Here is a 17,574-nt window from a genome sequence, read left to right as displayed (position 1 = left end):
ACGAAACCTTACTGCACATCTACATGACACCACCAACCATCTCCCAAAAGATGATTAAGCTACTGTGTAAAATGTAGGAGAAGTTCAGAAAACACGGGGCTTTTTGCATAAAAAACGTCATTTTTTGACGCCCATTTGACCCCCTGGGGCAAAATCAAAATTCCAAAATTTTACTGCACATCTACATGACACCACCAACCATCTCCCAAAAGATGATTAGGCTACTGTGTAAAATGTAGAAGGAGTTCAGGGAAGACGGGGCTTTTTGCATAAAAACATCATTTTTCGACCCCCATTTGACCCCCGGGGCAAAATCTAAATTCCAAAACCTTACTGCACATCTACATGACACCACGAACCATCTTCCAAAAGGTGATTAGGCTGCTGAATAAAATGTAAGAGGAGTTCAGGGAAGATGGGGCTTTTTGCATAAAAAAACGTCATTTTTCGACCCCTATTTGACCCCCCGAGGCAAAATCGAAATTCCGAAACTTTACTGCACATCTACATGACACCACCAACCATCTCCCAAAAGATGATTAAGCTACTGTGTAAAATGTAGAAGGAGTTCAGGGAAGAAAAGTGTGACGGACGGACGGACATGAGTAACAACAATATACCAGAACTTTCTTTAGAAAGTGCGGGTATAATAATGGACTAACAATAAGTATGAAAAACATCTGTCAGCATGTGACTCAATGATAAAATATATTTCTATCCCTGAACTGGCCTCAATGGGCTTCCGTAAGTATTTCTAAAATAGTTTTTAGGTGAGTTATGAATTTATTTTGGTAAATTTTTTATTCATTTGTGCGGGTAAAATAATTTTCATTTGGGCGGAATATTATCTTTTTTCAAAAGGATGAATCACATGTGAATAGAAAGAATTATTTAACTTACTAGCAAAACTAAAAAAATATAAAAACTTCATAACCGAACATCACTGGTTGGCAAGATAGATATGTAAATTTTACAGATTTAGCATGGTAATTTGTAATTTCACCTGGCATTAAAATTCATCTGTACATATAGTTGGAAATAAGGCTTGAAATCGTGCCTTCCCAAACATCCTGATTTTGAAAACATTAGACAATACTCTTGCTATTCATATTAACATAAATAGACTTTTTAAGGTGGTAAATAACAGAAATAACTGTTTTCTTGGTTTATGTTAAAAAAAAAATTATCATATAGTTTATTTATATTCCCTATATAATCTATACAAGCGCAATCAGTTCATAACACTACACATTCACTGGATTTGAGGTCGTATTCACCGGATGGTCACTGCGCGAGCAGCTGCATTGTGAGGTCATAATCAATACTTTCAAACAACTTTGTAAACAATGGTTGCAACGGCCGTTACGATCTACGTATCTGAGCAGGAAAAACATTATAAAATCCTATTTCAGGATTATTTTTAAACATTTGGACGTCTTTCAAAGCGAAACTCGGAAGGAAACATACGGAGGTGACAAACTGTAATCTTGGCAATTTTTTCAACGACGGAAGTTCGTAAATGAAAGTGGCGTCATTCAGCCTTCAATGTCTTATTTATCTAAATTCGAACTATATAATAAAACAATTATGGACTCGGTCAATATGGATATTTTTCTGGTGAATAACAAACCATATTCAACACCAAAAGAGTCAATAATTGTATAGTATTAACCGCAAAATATCTTGCCAAAAAATGAAGTAAAAATGTGCGTAATTTATGTCGAAAATAATTACTTTTTTATGAATTTAACTATAACTCTGTAATCTTTGTATTAAGGATTTTTTGTCGATATAGAAAATAAAACGCTTGGTTCACAGTGTCAGTATCATGAGAAATGTACAGGGACACCAAATGCAGGTTTATGCCTGGGAAATTCGTCACATCGCCAGTGTAGCTGCAACAAAAGTTTTGTACAGATGAGCCAGTCATGTTTTGGTAAGCCAAGTTCAAGATATTTACTTGTAGTAGCTGCAAAGCACTTGAAGCCTAAATGAAGTTGTGCCACTAACCTAAAAAATAATTAATTGTATTTAATATATACCTGCCGATGAAGATAACATATTTCGATACTTTCTGTTTGTAAACTCTTGATGAAAAAATATATTTTAATGAGATATGACATATTTATCGCTTATTAAACAGAGAATCTCGTCCCAGATAGAACAGAATTTGAATAAATAAAAAGTCTTCGTGGGGTCTTATTTTCGTTGTTTTCGAGACCCACGAATTCATGTCCACCACGAAATGTAAAATTTTACATACATAACTACTATGCATCCACGAATTCAAATCCTCACGAACCAACACTTTTTTCTCAAACCACGAAAAATTTACCCAACGAAAATATGTGATTTTACAGCATATAACGTAAATCACTTTTATACATTTTACCGAAAAATGATTATTCTCTCTTTGTGAATTTTCCAACCTTTTTAATTTTAATTCGTTAAACGGGTCGGAGAGAATACTCGAAATCGTGTATTATCCGTGAAATCGCGTGTAATACCCGATATTAGGGTATCGTTAAATCCGCGAAATCGGGTATTCCGTGCAACTTTCTATAAAAACTAAAGAATAAAGCAACGGTGCATTATGCCAGTAACTGTTACTTGTACATCAGTATCTTGTGGATTTATTTTTATTAAACCTAATTCATACGGTTGTCAAATAAGTTTAAAATCACACGACAAACACTGCTGGGTTAACAAAGAGGACACAATGGCGTTATTATTTTTCAATATAATTTCTAAAAACAGATAACTACACTTCGTTTGTCTTTATTTCCCATTAAAGTATTCCATATACTTAATTTTCTTATCAGTACATTTTTCACAAAATGTGAAATTTTAAAGAAATTCAACGACTAACGCCGTGTTATGTATTTTTACTGAAAAATGTATGGCGTCCCCTTCACGTGAAATACAAATCATTCCTAACAGTTAGAGAGTACAGTATAAGCGAGTCATAATTGTTTATCTCTGTCATAATAGAATACCAACGTTATTATAAAGAAGAAAATAAAATAAGATTAAATAAATACCCACGGGAAAACAGGTTGAAAATAGCTAATTGAAGGTGAGTATTTTTTATGTCAATTTAGCATGGAAATTTTTATTCAAAGACACCGTAAAATTTTGGTTGCTTTTAAATCGATACAAGATATGCTATTTTACCTTTATTTTATGCATTTGTGTGAAAATTGAGAGCGAGAAGTCATATGAACAGGATTTTCTTCTTTTTTTGGGGGGGGGGTATAAATAAAAGTCAAATGTGTACATCTTTTCATGAGCTTAAAATACATTGAATTTCCCAATATAGATCGAGGTACAGTCATACTGAAATATGAATCAAATAGTCAAGTTTTCACATTTCTTATAGTTTTTACGTTTATGAACATGTTAATGAACAAAATGAAATAATGGAGTGTTCAATTGCCTTGAGAACTCTTGTCTTAATTTTTGGGTATATAATTCCTCATCGGACATTAAAATTTCACAAAAATTGTGGCCACTTCCTTTTTATTTTATTATACTATTTGATAGTCAGGGTAAATTTTACCTCTTTACCTTCTATATTTTTTGATATCGCTATCTTACATGTATACCTCATTATAATATGCTAATACAACGCACTATCTGATTGGTTCTAGAAAATATGTCACAGTTTTCTTTTAGTTATTTTATCTATGATACTTATTACTCATGGCAATAACTTTTCCTAATACTCATCTATAATGAAAACATTTGTTAAAAAATAAACATGAATTCTAGTTACTTATAGTCTCATATTGTGTTAGAAAATAACAGGTTGCTTTTTGTTTACCTATATGATTTTTATTTGATGAATAAATCTTCCCTACAATCAAAAATATATGACCGAGTTTAACCGACCGTGACATTCAAAGAGAGGTCTCTTGGACACATATAGAGCACAGTCGAGGTTGTTTTGTCAGAGATGGACAAAAAAGCCTTTACCCCCCCCCCCCCCTTTTGAAGTCGCCAAGAAATGGTAAAATGTAAGTGACTTAGCGAAATTAAACGATTAACAGTTATGTTCTCTCATAAGCTGTATTCCTGAAACTATCACTGTGTCTGTTAAAATGCCGAAGACATATTCTGTAAATATGTATGAATGAAAAAAAAGGATTTTCAAAAAAAGAGAAAGAGGGTTCTTATAGCCGAAATTTTAGACATTTTTATTATTACATTATTTATATATTCATAAATAAATTTGATTTTATGCACAAGATGAATGTGAAAGTAATTAATAACGCATAATTAGATACGATAGACAATCCCTTGTTTATACATGGCATCATATCTTGTGTGTGAAATGTGTTTCCGTATAATTTGATTTATTTACAAATTGTTCATGTTTGTGGTGTTGATGTGGAATTATTATAAATTCCCGAATTCTGATACTTTACAATTCTATTGTGTTGGGAATGAACATTAGGAAGATGCATATACTTTCAACATAAGGAAAAATATGAAGCTAATCGAACGCCTTCTTGTGTGCAGATCATGAAATGTACTGAGTTCCACGGGTATTTGTTGTCTTGAGCGCATTAATCTTGACGCCCAAATTCTTACTTGGCTAGTGATACCTTTAGAAAACATGTGTATCTAGATGAAAGTTAACTCGGCAACATGCACCATCCCATTGTTTAAATATTATTAGGTGATTACACCTCCTATACACGATTTCGCGAATTGAACGATACCCTAATATCGGGTATTATACGCGATTTCACGGACAATACCCGATTTCGAGTATTCTCTCCGACCTATTAAATTCATGACATCATTGATAATTTTGATTCTGTGATTTTCATTCCGTATAGCTGATGTATAAGAGGTATTCAGGTATGTTAAACATTGGTTATTAGAAAATGGTAATTTCGAATTCTACAGATTTTAATGGAATGATTTATTTGAGATGAAAAATAAATATTTATCTGACAAAAATGTTTTTCAATATACAGAAGTTCATAATTTAAACACCAAAAGTAATGCAAATGCATTATACTACGTAAATCGTGATTTTTAAAATCAATTTCTGAAAAGTAGACGTGGTACATGTATACCTTATGATTTTAATTTTCAAAAGGAAATTTAAGATTTGGGGAATTTTTGCATTCTAGTCGGTAATTTTTCCCCTTTCGTATGTGTTGCTGGGTTTAAGGAATAGAGCAGATCTTGTATTCCGAAATACTGGATATTCAATTTATTTTATTTGATATTTTTTTAAATACGAGGGGTGATAAAAAAGTTCGGGAAACATCTCTATATCTACAAAACCACAATTCAGATTACAAAACAATTTGATATACATATTGCCATACACAAGTTATATAAATAGCATATGCTAAATCAAGTTTTCCTCCTTGTTTGTGACGTCATAATGTGAAAATGACGTCACTAAGTAGATCAAAAATGGCTGTCTCAGTTGTACTCGTTTAAAAGACGACTGTAGAATTTAATGTGTATCTTAAAAAACCCTTGAAGGTAATAATAATTTGTACACAGTTTATTAAGACAAATGACTTCCTATAAATTCAATCAATGATTGGATTGGTCGGGGGGGGGGGGTTGCAGATGGTTATAAATGATACTTGTTTTGTTGCCCAGTGAAAGCAAGTTTTAAGAGAGATGTGTTTTTAATTAAGCAATTTGCTATCAAAGACGTCCAATTTACAATTTAAAAAAAAAGTTGAATATTTTAAAAATAAACGATTATTAAATATCTAAGATATCGTTTACTTTAGATTTAAAACATATAAAATATGATAAGAAGAAGGCACCCATTCTCTATCCACCTTGAATAAACGTTTCTTCCGAGACAGAAGATTTGGATGTGATGATCGCCATGCTTTTTTTGGGAAAGGATATTCTTATCCACCCATTCTGCTGCCGAGATTTGACCATTTCTGACAAATACACTGTTCTTGTTATAAAGATTAACTTACATGGAGAGAAATATAAAACTCAAAAAAATCTTTCAGCTTTTGTGACAGAACGCTACGGAGGGGTCACGTGACCGCCTATATCACGTGATTCGCGCATGCGCAGAACGGTGACAGATGTACATTAAAATCGGAGAGGATTAATTTCAAATATAATCAACACTGAAACCAAATATAATTTCTGTTCTAGAAGTTATTCAATTAGTTCGCGAACTTTTTGATCACCTTCGTATTGTGGCATAGGTCTACAAATGTACCACTCTTGTAAGATGTTTAATTTGATTTCTTTGATGTTAACTTAACTTTTGATATCAACAGATAAATGGACATGAACATCTGGCAAGTGCTGATGAAAAAATTGATGCAAATTATTGAATGAGCTCCAGTTTAACAAAACTTAATTTTAAGCAAACAAAGATAGCCTCTAAAAGAAGAAGGATATGAAAATAACGAACAGTATTCAATCAAGCATATTTTGTTTCTTGTTCCTTGGAAAGCTCTCGATATATATATATATATATATATATCTTTTGAGAAGGATTAGTAAGGTTTACACTCTGAAACACTTAGAGCTAAGTGTAAATATTAATATATAAATTATAAGAAGTTTCTTAAACGATTCTTTAAAGCAGCACTTTGAAACAAATATTCTTTCCTTTTTTGGTTCATTTGAAACAATCAACTTTAAAATACACCAAGTGCTGCCTTACAGTCAAGAGACTAACAATTCACAGCACTGTTAAGGTTTAAGGAGGCGGTGTCTAATTTGTACGGGAAATGTTTAACATGACGTCACACATAATACTTAAGGGTTTCAAAATACCACAAAATGAAATTATTTGCTATTTCAAACAGCTGGATAGTTGTATACTACACACAAACTTACTATTACAGTTTTGTCGTTTGTTAAATCCCACACAACAGTATATAAGCGATGCGTCGATCGCAATGGACTTGTCAATGTGAAAATGTGAAAACGCAAAAATGACACAGTTTGTACACAGTGAGAGGCTGATCAAGTCACATTTTGTACAAAGAAAACTGTCTTTTGTTCTCAAATAAAATATTATTTGCAATTAATTAAAAGTCCGTTTACTTGGATGCGATTTCTGTTTTAGTATTTTATTTATAAATGTCCGTACATTCTTCAGACAAGTGATACTGTCGTGTGTTTGTATGCAGATTCATTGAAAAAGTAATGGAAGGGCCCTCATAAATCGATTTATTGCAAAGGCACACCCTCAATGTATCTTGTCAAATTTTTACACGTAAATTCTAGAAGCATTAAGATATTTGAAATGCGCTGTGAATCTCATGAAATCTTGCAAAAAAATTACACTGAGAGAATTACCTAGTTGATTTAAAACTAGTGTGCCTAACAAAGCGTTCGTCGTGATTAGTAATCACTCTGTGTACTAGCTAAGGTAGTGAAAAGTTGAGTGATGGTTGTAAAGATACTTAGATACCTAGTGAAAGTTACTTATAAATTCTTAGATTGACTAACATTATCTAGTAAATCCACCCAATACCTAGTAAAACTACTTTTGAGGTAGTGATTGTATGGACAGTAAATTTACTAGTCTACCCAGTGACTTTCACTAGTTATTATTTTTCAGTGTAATTATAGCTATATTTAATGTAGTTGACCAGCAAAATATTCAACTTGCCGTCCAATAAATTGAATTTAAGCAATTAAAAAAGGGAATCTATATTGGTTCGCAGCACTTTTCACATACTACATATATAGTGTTGAAAATTAAAGGATTATAAATTAAACTAAGATTTTTAACTTGGTTATGCCCTTGCAAAATTGAAACTTATAGATAACTTTAGCAAGTTTAATTGCTAAAAACATTTGACGTCGACATCACTTGACAAGTCTAAATAAAAAACCTAAATGTCCCGAAAATGTAGATTTAAACCACATTACATTTTTTATATATCAGTGAAGTCCTAAAAAGAATCGCCCATCCTAATAAAGTGTGTATTTTCTATCTTAAAAAATCGCCGATATTTCCATTTGTAACCTTAAATGTGCTGCGTTGTTTAGATAAATAAAAAGTCTAACAACATCAACGTACTACTGTGTATATGCCACAGTGTTTAGATGGCTGAGATACATGTTCACAAATAACATATAATGGCACAATGTTCTTATTTACTAAGCTGTTATTAGTACCATATTCTGATTGGAGAATATTTTTCATAAAATTACTTTTTTACTTTCCCCCTCCCCTCCGCCCAATCAAATTGTTTAGCATATATTTAAAAAGTTTCACGCAGTAAAACATCATGCTTGAATCCATTGAGAAATTAATCTAAAATTCAAATATGTTACCTCTTCTTAAGTAATTGTTTTTATTTACTATTTATTTATTGTTATTTTTGCTACAGAATTCTCTGAGCATGTAATTCCAAACATGGACGAGACATTCTTTGATACTAAAGGTAAAGTACATATAAATACATGTATCGTTACATGTATCTACAGCTGTATACAGTTAAAAAGGTTGATTTATTTAATTTTTGATTGCTATATATATATACGCGCATATATAATCTGGGCTAAGATATTACATTATTATTCCCCTACCGGTGAAACCGGAGGGGACTTTATCTTGGTCTGCGTCTATCCGTTTATCCGCCTGTTTAGCTGTCCTTCTGTCTATCTGTCAGTCCATTCCACTTTTTACGCATTTTTTTTCTAAACGCTTGCTGATTTTTGGTACATGTATTTGAATGCATCTTGATAAGTTAAAGACCAAGTTTGAGTTTGGTTCCGCTTCAACCATTTTTGAGGAAATGTGGCCTTTTTTTTTTTTAAAAAGTGTTCACTTACCGGTAGGGGACTAGTATTGCTAATTCAATACTCCCAGAAAAGTTGTTGCATTAAAAAAATTCGAATTCGTTATTTCAAGCTGACAATTAGTAAACTTATTTTTTGTTTCAAATTTCCAAAATCTACGGATGCCCATTTAGGACCCATCGAAAAAATATTTTTGAATCTGATATAATGTATTGTCGAATTTGTTATAACAAATTCAATTTGTTATAGCAATTTCTTTGAATTTGTTACAACGATTTTAATCGGTTATAACAAATTTGTTGAATTCATTATAACGAATTCTTTAATTTGTTATAACGAATTAATTCGTTAAAACGAATTCAAAAATTTGTTGTAACAAATTAAATTCGTTTAAACAAATTTTTAAGTTTGTTATAACAAATTAAATTCGTTTAAACAAATTCCAAATTTTGTTATAACGAACTAAATTCGTTAAATCAAATTCAATAATGAGGGCATATAGAAAAATAAATGTGAATTCGATATAACAATTTGTCGAATTCGTTTTAACGAATTTAATTCGTTATTACAAATTATGGAATTCGTTTAGACGAATTCAGTTCGTTATAACAAGTTTTAGAATCTGTTAAAACGAATTAATTTCGTATTAACAATTTTTTTGAATTCGTTATAACGAATTCAGCATAGAATTGCGAACGATAGTATTGTTCCTCCGCCTACCTCCAAGTCAATTTTCAAAAGTTAACATATTCGAGGTATTTTTAATATTTTTTTATAGATGTTTATATGCATTTTCATAAAAAGTTACTTATTTGGGAAAACAAAGAGAGATAACTTTAAAATTTTGACAAGACTTTGTTTTTCACTATAGAATCAACGGAAAACAGAAAATATTTTTAAAACATCTCCTCCCCCCCCCCCCCTCCATTCCCCCTCCCCCCCGCCCGTATCACAAAAATTCCTTTTCACAGGTAATATGGAATGTTATTTCACAAATTCATACCAAAGCTTTTTGTGTGACACGGGGTGGGCTGGGGGGGGGAGGCAGGTCATATGTTTAATAACAAAAAAAGAGTAAAATGCTTATTTTCCAACAACTTCAAAGCTATTTACAACTGATGGATTATATTTTATTTATATTTATGTTTTTTATTTGCCTTAAACATAATAAAAGATATAGTGAACATTTAATCACATCCAAGACTCAAAATATGGTGATTCTTGAAACTCCGATTTCAATGTAAAATATCGTCTACCCCCCTTTTTTCAAGAGCTGGAATTATGGATAATTTACCGTTATGCGCTGATATTAAGACAATTCATCAATTACCATTGAACTGTTCTTTGTATTAAACAAAGATTTTATTGCCAAAATGCTATCTATATTGAATTAAATGGTTCCAAAATGTAGGCGGGAATCGAAAGTTAGCGTACGTATTTCTTTGTTTTTACAGATTGAATTCATTATAACGAATTCAAAGAAATTGTTATAATGAATTGAATTTGTTATAACAAATTCGACAATTCGTTATATCGGATTCAAAAATATTTTTCGATAGGTCCTAAATGGGCTTCCCAAATCAAACATCATTAACATTTTATATAAACTAATAAGTTGGCAACTGCCAGGGATGGGCTCTGACTCATAAAAAATATCACAGATTCAGCTTATCACAGTCCCACAGTCGTTTCATTGAGTATTCTGCTCGGCCAATGAAATTTCACGATTTTTATCAGAGGCAGGATAAATGGTGATGAGGATGTCCCTTCAACCGTCGATCTGTTGCGCTTTGGGATACCCATTTCTTATCCGTAATTCCTATTATACCACTAAATGGAATTTAATGACCCTTTTATGAAACATTTGTGATAAAGTGCAATTGTGTACCCCCTTTTTAATGTTTGATCGGACACATTTTGGGTTTCCTTCTGTAAAACATAGACACTGCCATTCTTTCTATAATGTTGAAGTCTATCTATATTTTATTCACAACTCCTCATATCACTGAATAGACATTTATGATATAGATTCTTTATAATAAAGTGTCATTGCTTCGGGTCACTCAGAGTAAAAAAATAGGCTTAGCCACTGTAATAATATACTGAGGCGGGGAATCATTTTGTGATCTCAGTGATATTTTATTCTTGTTTTATAACAAGGCACAGAATCCGTCTAGATTATAGGCAGAATGTTATTTTAGATAATTCAGAACTTTATCTATTGAGCATAAATGATTGTATTGATTTGCCTTAAAACACGTAATACAGAAATGAAATATTTATTACATATAGTCTGGTCAGAACCTACATGTAGCATTATCATCTTTATATAAGAGTAAATAATATCATGTATTTTGAACAGAATTCTGTTTTATTCTTGAAGCTAATAAACAGAGAACACAGCGAAAACAAGTCAATTCATTTTTTTTCTACATTTTTGAGTTCCCTTAATATAAGGATATAAATCAAATGAAAACTTAAATACTTTTTAAGCATCAGTTTAATTTTGGGCGTTTCTGTAACAACTCTTATCTTTACTGTCTACATCAGTAAATCGCAAGGTGCTGAGAATCCTCAGACTCTGTAAGTGTTGTTTTTTTTTAATCATATACGAATTTCATGTTTGAAACTTCAATGTGCTATTGCAAAAGTACTATAAATGTGATATGTCACTTTGAAATTTCAATTAAATTTACAAAATGGGGCATTTTAATCGTTCAGGATTCAAATCTTTTATTCGTTTCTTTTCCAAAATTATTATCATAATATTACGTTCGATGTACGATAGGGGGAAAAGAATCAGTAAAATGGCTTTTTTACGAAACAGAAGCGATAAACATCGATCTTCCAAAAAAGAGGGTTTGAATTGCTCCCCTTGTTTGTACAGAGTCACATGGTGGCAGTAAAAGGGTGAGATCCTTCTATAACTTATACTTCCTAGTTTATAGAACTTCAGGCAGTCTTTTTTTTTAAGAAACAAGCGTTAAGTCCTACATTGCAGGAATGCAAGGCAAACCGTCAAAAAGACAGTGATGCTAGTATTGAGGTTGTTCACAAAGAAACTGATCGAAATCATGACATTGATACAGACCCAAGCCTCTACAATCATCTAGATGAGAAGGAGAAAATTGAAAGTGTTATGGAACACAACTATGGTAAAACTGAAAAGGATTTTCACAAGGATGCAGATAATACATATGCTCAAGTTTTATCTCGTAAAGGCAACTCGAAACAATTCATTGTTGACGATGTATACATGACAGTTAATGTAGAGAATGATTTCTTAGGGAAGCATATAATTTGAATGATTTGAAGGATGCTATAGTACCCCAGTGACATTTTTTTTTATAATTCTTTATTCATATTTTACACATTCTGTTATTAAATACAATAAATGATTAATACCAAATACAGATGGTGTATTTTTTTCATTTTAGAGAGAGAGAGAGAGAGAGAGAGAGAGAGAGGAGGGGAGAAGAAGAGAGGAGAGAAAGATAGGGAGGGGGAGAAGAGAGAGAGGAGTGCATGTATTCACAATATTTATATCAATCTAAATATTCATTGAAATAACAGCTTCAGGTAGTTCCAGCAGGTATAAAATATATAATTTTCACCATTTTGTATGCAATATATTTTTGAGTTTCATAAAATGTATTCATAAGCGATATTGCAGCAGGTACATTAAGTGTTTTCCCTGTGCATCTCATTGTGTAGATGTAATATTTAAGGCATAGAACGAGTTTATTTTGTATTTTTTCCCAGTGACATCTTTGTAATCTTTGGAGACAAGGTTTACCAGCAATCTGAAATTCTGATGGGCACTTATCCTTCATTAGCAGACCTGATTTTACAATTGTATAAAGCAAAATTTATTTTAAAAATCTCTATAAGAGAAGAAGAAAAAAAGACATCACATGCACAGTCTTCCAAATTCGTGTCAGGTTTGTACATTTCACTGACTAAAGATAAGGCCAGCTATCACTTAAACTGCTCGACAAATCAGATGACTATAGCTTATCCAGATAGTCAACCTTTCTTTTAATGGAGTAAATATATTCTTCTATCTTCAAATGTAGTGTTCATGTCAACATGCTTCGATTTTTTATATAATTAGATCAATTGCAGGCTACTGACATATAAAATGATTTTAAATGATATCATCAAATCCTTTTAATCTATATAAGCATTTCTTAGATTCGATGGATGAAGGATATGGAGATAACGAACGAACAGTATTCAATATCGAAGTCCATAAAACTATACAAAATAGGAGCAGAACAAACACGGACCTCCGAAAAATCAGAGGTTGGACCAGGTGCCATGAAGGAGTGATGTTACATTGGCTTTATTGGCAATCGACAAAATGAAAATAACGAAGAGTGAATTTATAAAAAGCGTCATTGGGATCTATTTTGACTGAAAGTGTATATGTACAAAAATTAACTTAAGATTTTTAGTCCAAGAAGCGTATTAATGTGTAATTATGTTAGATCGAGAAGTATTGTGTAACTAATACAGCACTTGCAATTTACAAGTACATTGTCGGGGTTCACCTATAGAGTATGTGGGTCGATACAGATGAACTGAATGGTCCAAGTGATAAGTTCCAATTACTTATTTTAAATTAAAATTGATGCTAAAAAGCGAATTTGAAAACAAAATTTACATTAAACATGAAAATATATTTACATACATTTATATAGGCCTATTTCCTATTGAAATATATAAATAAATCGGGCTTAGTGTATCAGACCTGATAAAATGGCAGATCATAACGAGTAAATAAAAAAAATCATATCATAATCATTTATTAACGATTATCATGAATTAGCGCATCGCTGTACATGTATGCACCAAAGCCACCTAAATATGAAGCCAGGTTTTTTTTAGTACACATACAGTATATTCCATACCAGTTGCAATATCTGTGTTTGATATTGAATTTGACTCGATTACTTTGTAATCTGGAAAATATATACATGTAGGACTCAAGGCCGGTGTGACCGGTCCACAGGAAATGCTTACTACTCTTCTTAAGGTCATACGCAACGTAGTTTGAACTTTATTGAGTTCTTCCCTGGAATTGAAGAGTTCCACTAAATGAAAGACCTGTGTGCAATATTTTTAACGTCTATATATGGATTGGTACACCTCTTCTTAAACAATTTTTAATGAGAAAAAAATCTGGAGATTATTTCTTGTAATTTTTGTAGATTTTTCTTTGAATAATGCAAAAAATTTCAAAATTTGATATCGTTTCAAAATCCCTGGTAAGGAATGCTGATTTTTTGTCTAAGAACATGTAATGGTATAATAAGTTTACATTTAAAATATCTTGAAAAATTATCAGTAGGTAAGGTACATTGCGTTTGTCCTGAAGCTCTTGATCTTATCGACTTCTGACATCTTTATGCCCTACATCTATTACAGATTTTGATTTAAGATTCAAGGATTCATAATGTAATTTAAATGAAAAAAACGTCTACAATTTTCTAAACAAACAAAAGGCCCATGGACCACATCGCTCACCTGAGCACTGCGGCTAGGAAAAAGAAGAAATTGGTTTATTATTCAAAAGTTTAAATCCAAAAGTAGTCCCATGACCAATCATGGCTTTGCAATTCTTGAGAAGATTTTAAAAAGAATTTTCCTATATATTTCTATGTAAAATTTTGGTCGGCCATTTTGGCCCCGCCCTATCCCCGGGGGTCATAATTTAAAAAAATGGAATCTACACTACCTGAGGATGCTCCCATATAATTATGATGAATTATGGCTCTGCTATTCTTGAGAAGAAGATTTTTAAAGAATGATCCTATATATTTCTATGAAAACCTTTGGTCGTCCATTTTGGCCCCACCCTACCCCGGGGGTCCTGATTTGTACAAAATGGAATCTACACTACCTGAGGATGCTTCGATATAAATATGAATTATGGCTCTGCTATTCTTGAGAAGAAGATTTTTAATAAATTTTCCTGTGTATTTCTTAGTAAAACTTTGGTCGGCCATTTTGGCCCCGACCTACCCCTGGGGGTCATGATTTGAACAAAATGAAATCTAACTACCTGAGGATGCTTCCATATTAATATGATGAATTTTGGCTTTGTCATTCTTGAAAAGAAGATTTTTTTAAGAATTTTCCTATGTATTTATATGAAAAACTTTGGTCGTCCATTTTGGCCCCGCCCCTACCCCCGTGGGCCATGATTTGAACAATATGGAATCTACACTACCTGAGGATGTTTCCCCATAAGTTTCATCTTTCATGGCACAGTGGTTTTTGAGAAGATTTTTTAAAACACCCCACCAAATTATCCTTAATTCCCAATTATCTCCTCTTAAATGAGAGTGTGGCTCTTCATTTGAATAAACTTGAATCCCCCATCACTTAAGAATGCTTTGTGACAAGTTTGGTTGAAATTGGCCTAGCGGTTTTTGAGAAGAAGTCGAAAATATGAAAAGTTTACAGACAGACAGACGGACGCCGGAGAAAATGTGATCAGAAAAGCTCACTTGAGCCTTCGGCTCAGGCGAGCTAAAAAAGGCATGTGGCAGTCTAATTAATGTGCTAACATCCCGATAAAAATATACTGATCATTAATTTTGTCATCTGTATTTTTTTTCTAACCTTATTTTCAACATTTGAATGCACCAAAGCTTCTAAATGAGAAAAAAAACCCAATAAATGCAAAATTACTGACAAAATAATTATGTATACTCTCAATAAAGTGTGTTGCATGGTCAGATAATATACCGGTATACTGACACGCAAAAGAAACGCAACAATCAGTAATGTACAAATGTTTGAACTTTTTATCTAACGATTTTCAAAAAAAGAATACAGTAAGCTAAACTCACCTTTCAGAACATAAGAAATTTGATAAAAATATTAAATGTTTACCTTTTAACTTTGCTAAGTTACATATGACTGTTAAACCACCCCTCCCAGCAATATGCATTCAATTACAACGTGCAAGACTGCCCTAAACAACAATTGCAGCTTAATTTCTACGATACAATAGGTTAATCAATATCGAGATCTGAGCGAAGGAATTATTCTTTGCCATTTTTAAATGCCTGTTTTTCAGATGATTAGGTCGAATTTTCTCTAACTTAGCGCATTGAAGTAGCCCTTGGACTTCCGGTCCAAGGACTATCATTTATGCATTTGATACATAAGACCCCGTTGAGGCGCAATGCAGTGTATTTTTGCATCACCAACTCTCCATCACTTTTACCTTGAGATTTTCCAGTTACAGCAATAGTAATGCGTACTTAAGCCATTTTCCAGAAGCCATAGCATCATTATAGGAAACGAAAGGAGATTTTATTTTTTGAAATAATGCTGCATTACTTAAGATGAACAGTAAAAACCCTTAAATCTCCACAATTTTGCCAAATATTTTGTTAAATATGCAATTTTTAATTTCTGTTAAGCAGACTCAAACATGACTTCCGGTTATGATTCGAAAATCGTTCAACCGTTAAATTACCGATATGTACCAAATTGAAGATATCCACAATTTTAAGATACTAAATTCTTTACTTTACATAATTATTTCCCCCTAAAGTAGGATGTTGCTTTTCTTTTGCGTGTCAGTATATTTTTATTAAAGTGATAATATGCAAAGAAAACACACTTTCGAAGATACTTGAATGGTAAGATACATGTAGGGATGGATGGAAAAAAAATGTTATATATACTTTAAGTGCTGAATTGAACATTGTTTAAAAAGGGTGGATTACAAGAAAAAAAATTCATGTGTGTTACAAATCAACCACTTTTAAAACGAGGAAATGTACGGAAGCCCGTTGAGGCCAGTTCAGAGAGAGAAATATTTTTTATTGCGTTTAATCGCAATAATTATTGCGTTTAAACGCAAAACATTGCGTTTAATTGCAATAATTATTGCGTTTAAACGCAAAACATTGCGATTAATCGCAATAATCATTGCGTTTAAACGCAATAATACTTTTGCGTTTAATCGCAATAATTTTTGCGTTAAAACGCAATAATATTGCGATTAAATGCAAAAAAATTTGCGTTTAAACGCAATACTTTTGCGATTAAATGCAATAAGTTTTGCGTTTAATCGCAATAATATTGAGATGGTTTTTTGCAATGATTTTTTGCGTTTAATTGCAACAATTTTTTTGCGTTTAATCGCAAAGATTATAATAAATAGTATGGTGCAATTCTTTAAAGAAGAGCCGTTTGGTTTTGTGTCTCTTTGAAAATGTTGCAGTTTGTGATATTTTAAGTTTTACAATGGCATCATAACAACCAAGTTTCTTAAAGCTATTAGAGACTTTTAACGCAGCCATTAATCATTTTCTTAGATATCACAGCTAATTAAGAATGTTTCAGTGGTATTAATAGACATCTCAATTTGGTAGAACACATCGGCCAATCTGTTTTCATTTTACTTAGTTTTGATTTCATATGATTCCCGTGTTCTCGTGTTTACGTATGTGATCAAAGGAAAGGTTGTGTATATACATATACATAATATGTACATGTACATAAGTCAAAACATTTTATCAGTTGTTTCCTTAAACCCTTTATACAGGTACAGGGTTTAAACTTGGTGATCGCAAAGTGGAGTGATAGTTTTTCAATCATTATTTCTTTTCCGGTCTTTTATTTCGAACATCCTTTAAAATTGTTTGCATAGTTTTAAAGTTTCAAAGTAGAGAAAGCAATATAGGAAATGTCATTTGTGTTTGTAAGCAATTAACCAAACTTTAACAGGAATATAGATATCTATACATGCTGAAGTTTTGTTTCTTTCTTAGGTTT

The sequence above is a fragment of the Saccostrea cucullata genome, unplaced genomic scaffold, assembly GCF_032062105.1.
Source record: "Saccostrea cucullata isolate Sc308-1 unplaced genomic scaffold, CSIRO_AGI_Scuc_v1 ctg3902, whole genome shotgun sequence".
NCBI lineage: Eukaryota > Metazoa > Mollusca > Bivalvia > Ostreida > Ostreidae > Saccostrea > Saccostrea cuccullata.
The sequence above is the reverse complement of the archived record's forward strand: the minus strand, read 5'-3'. Positions refer to the sequence as shown.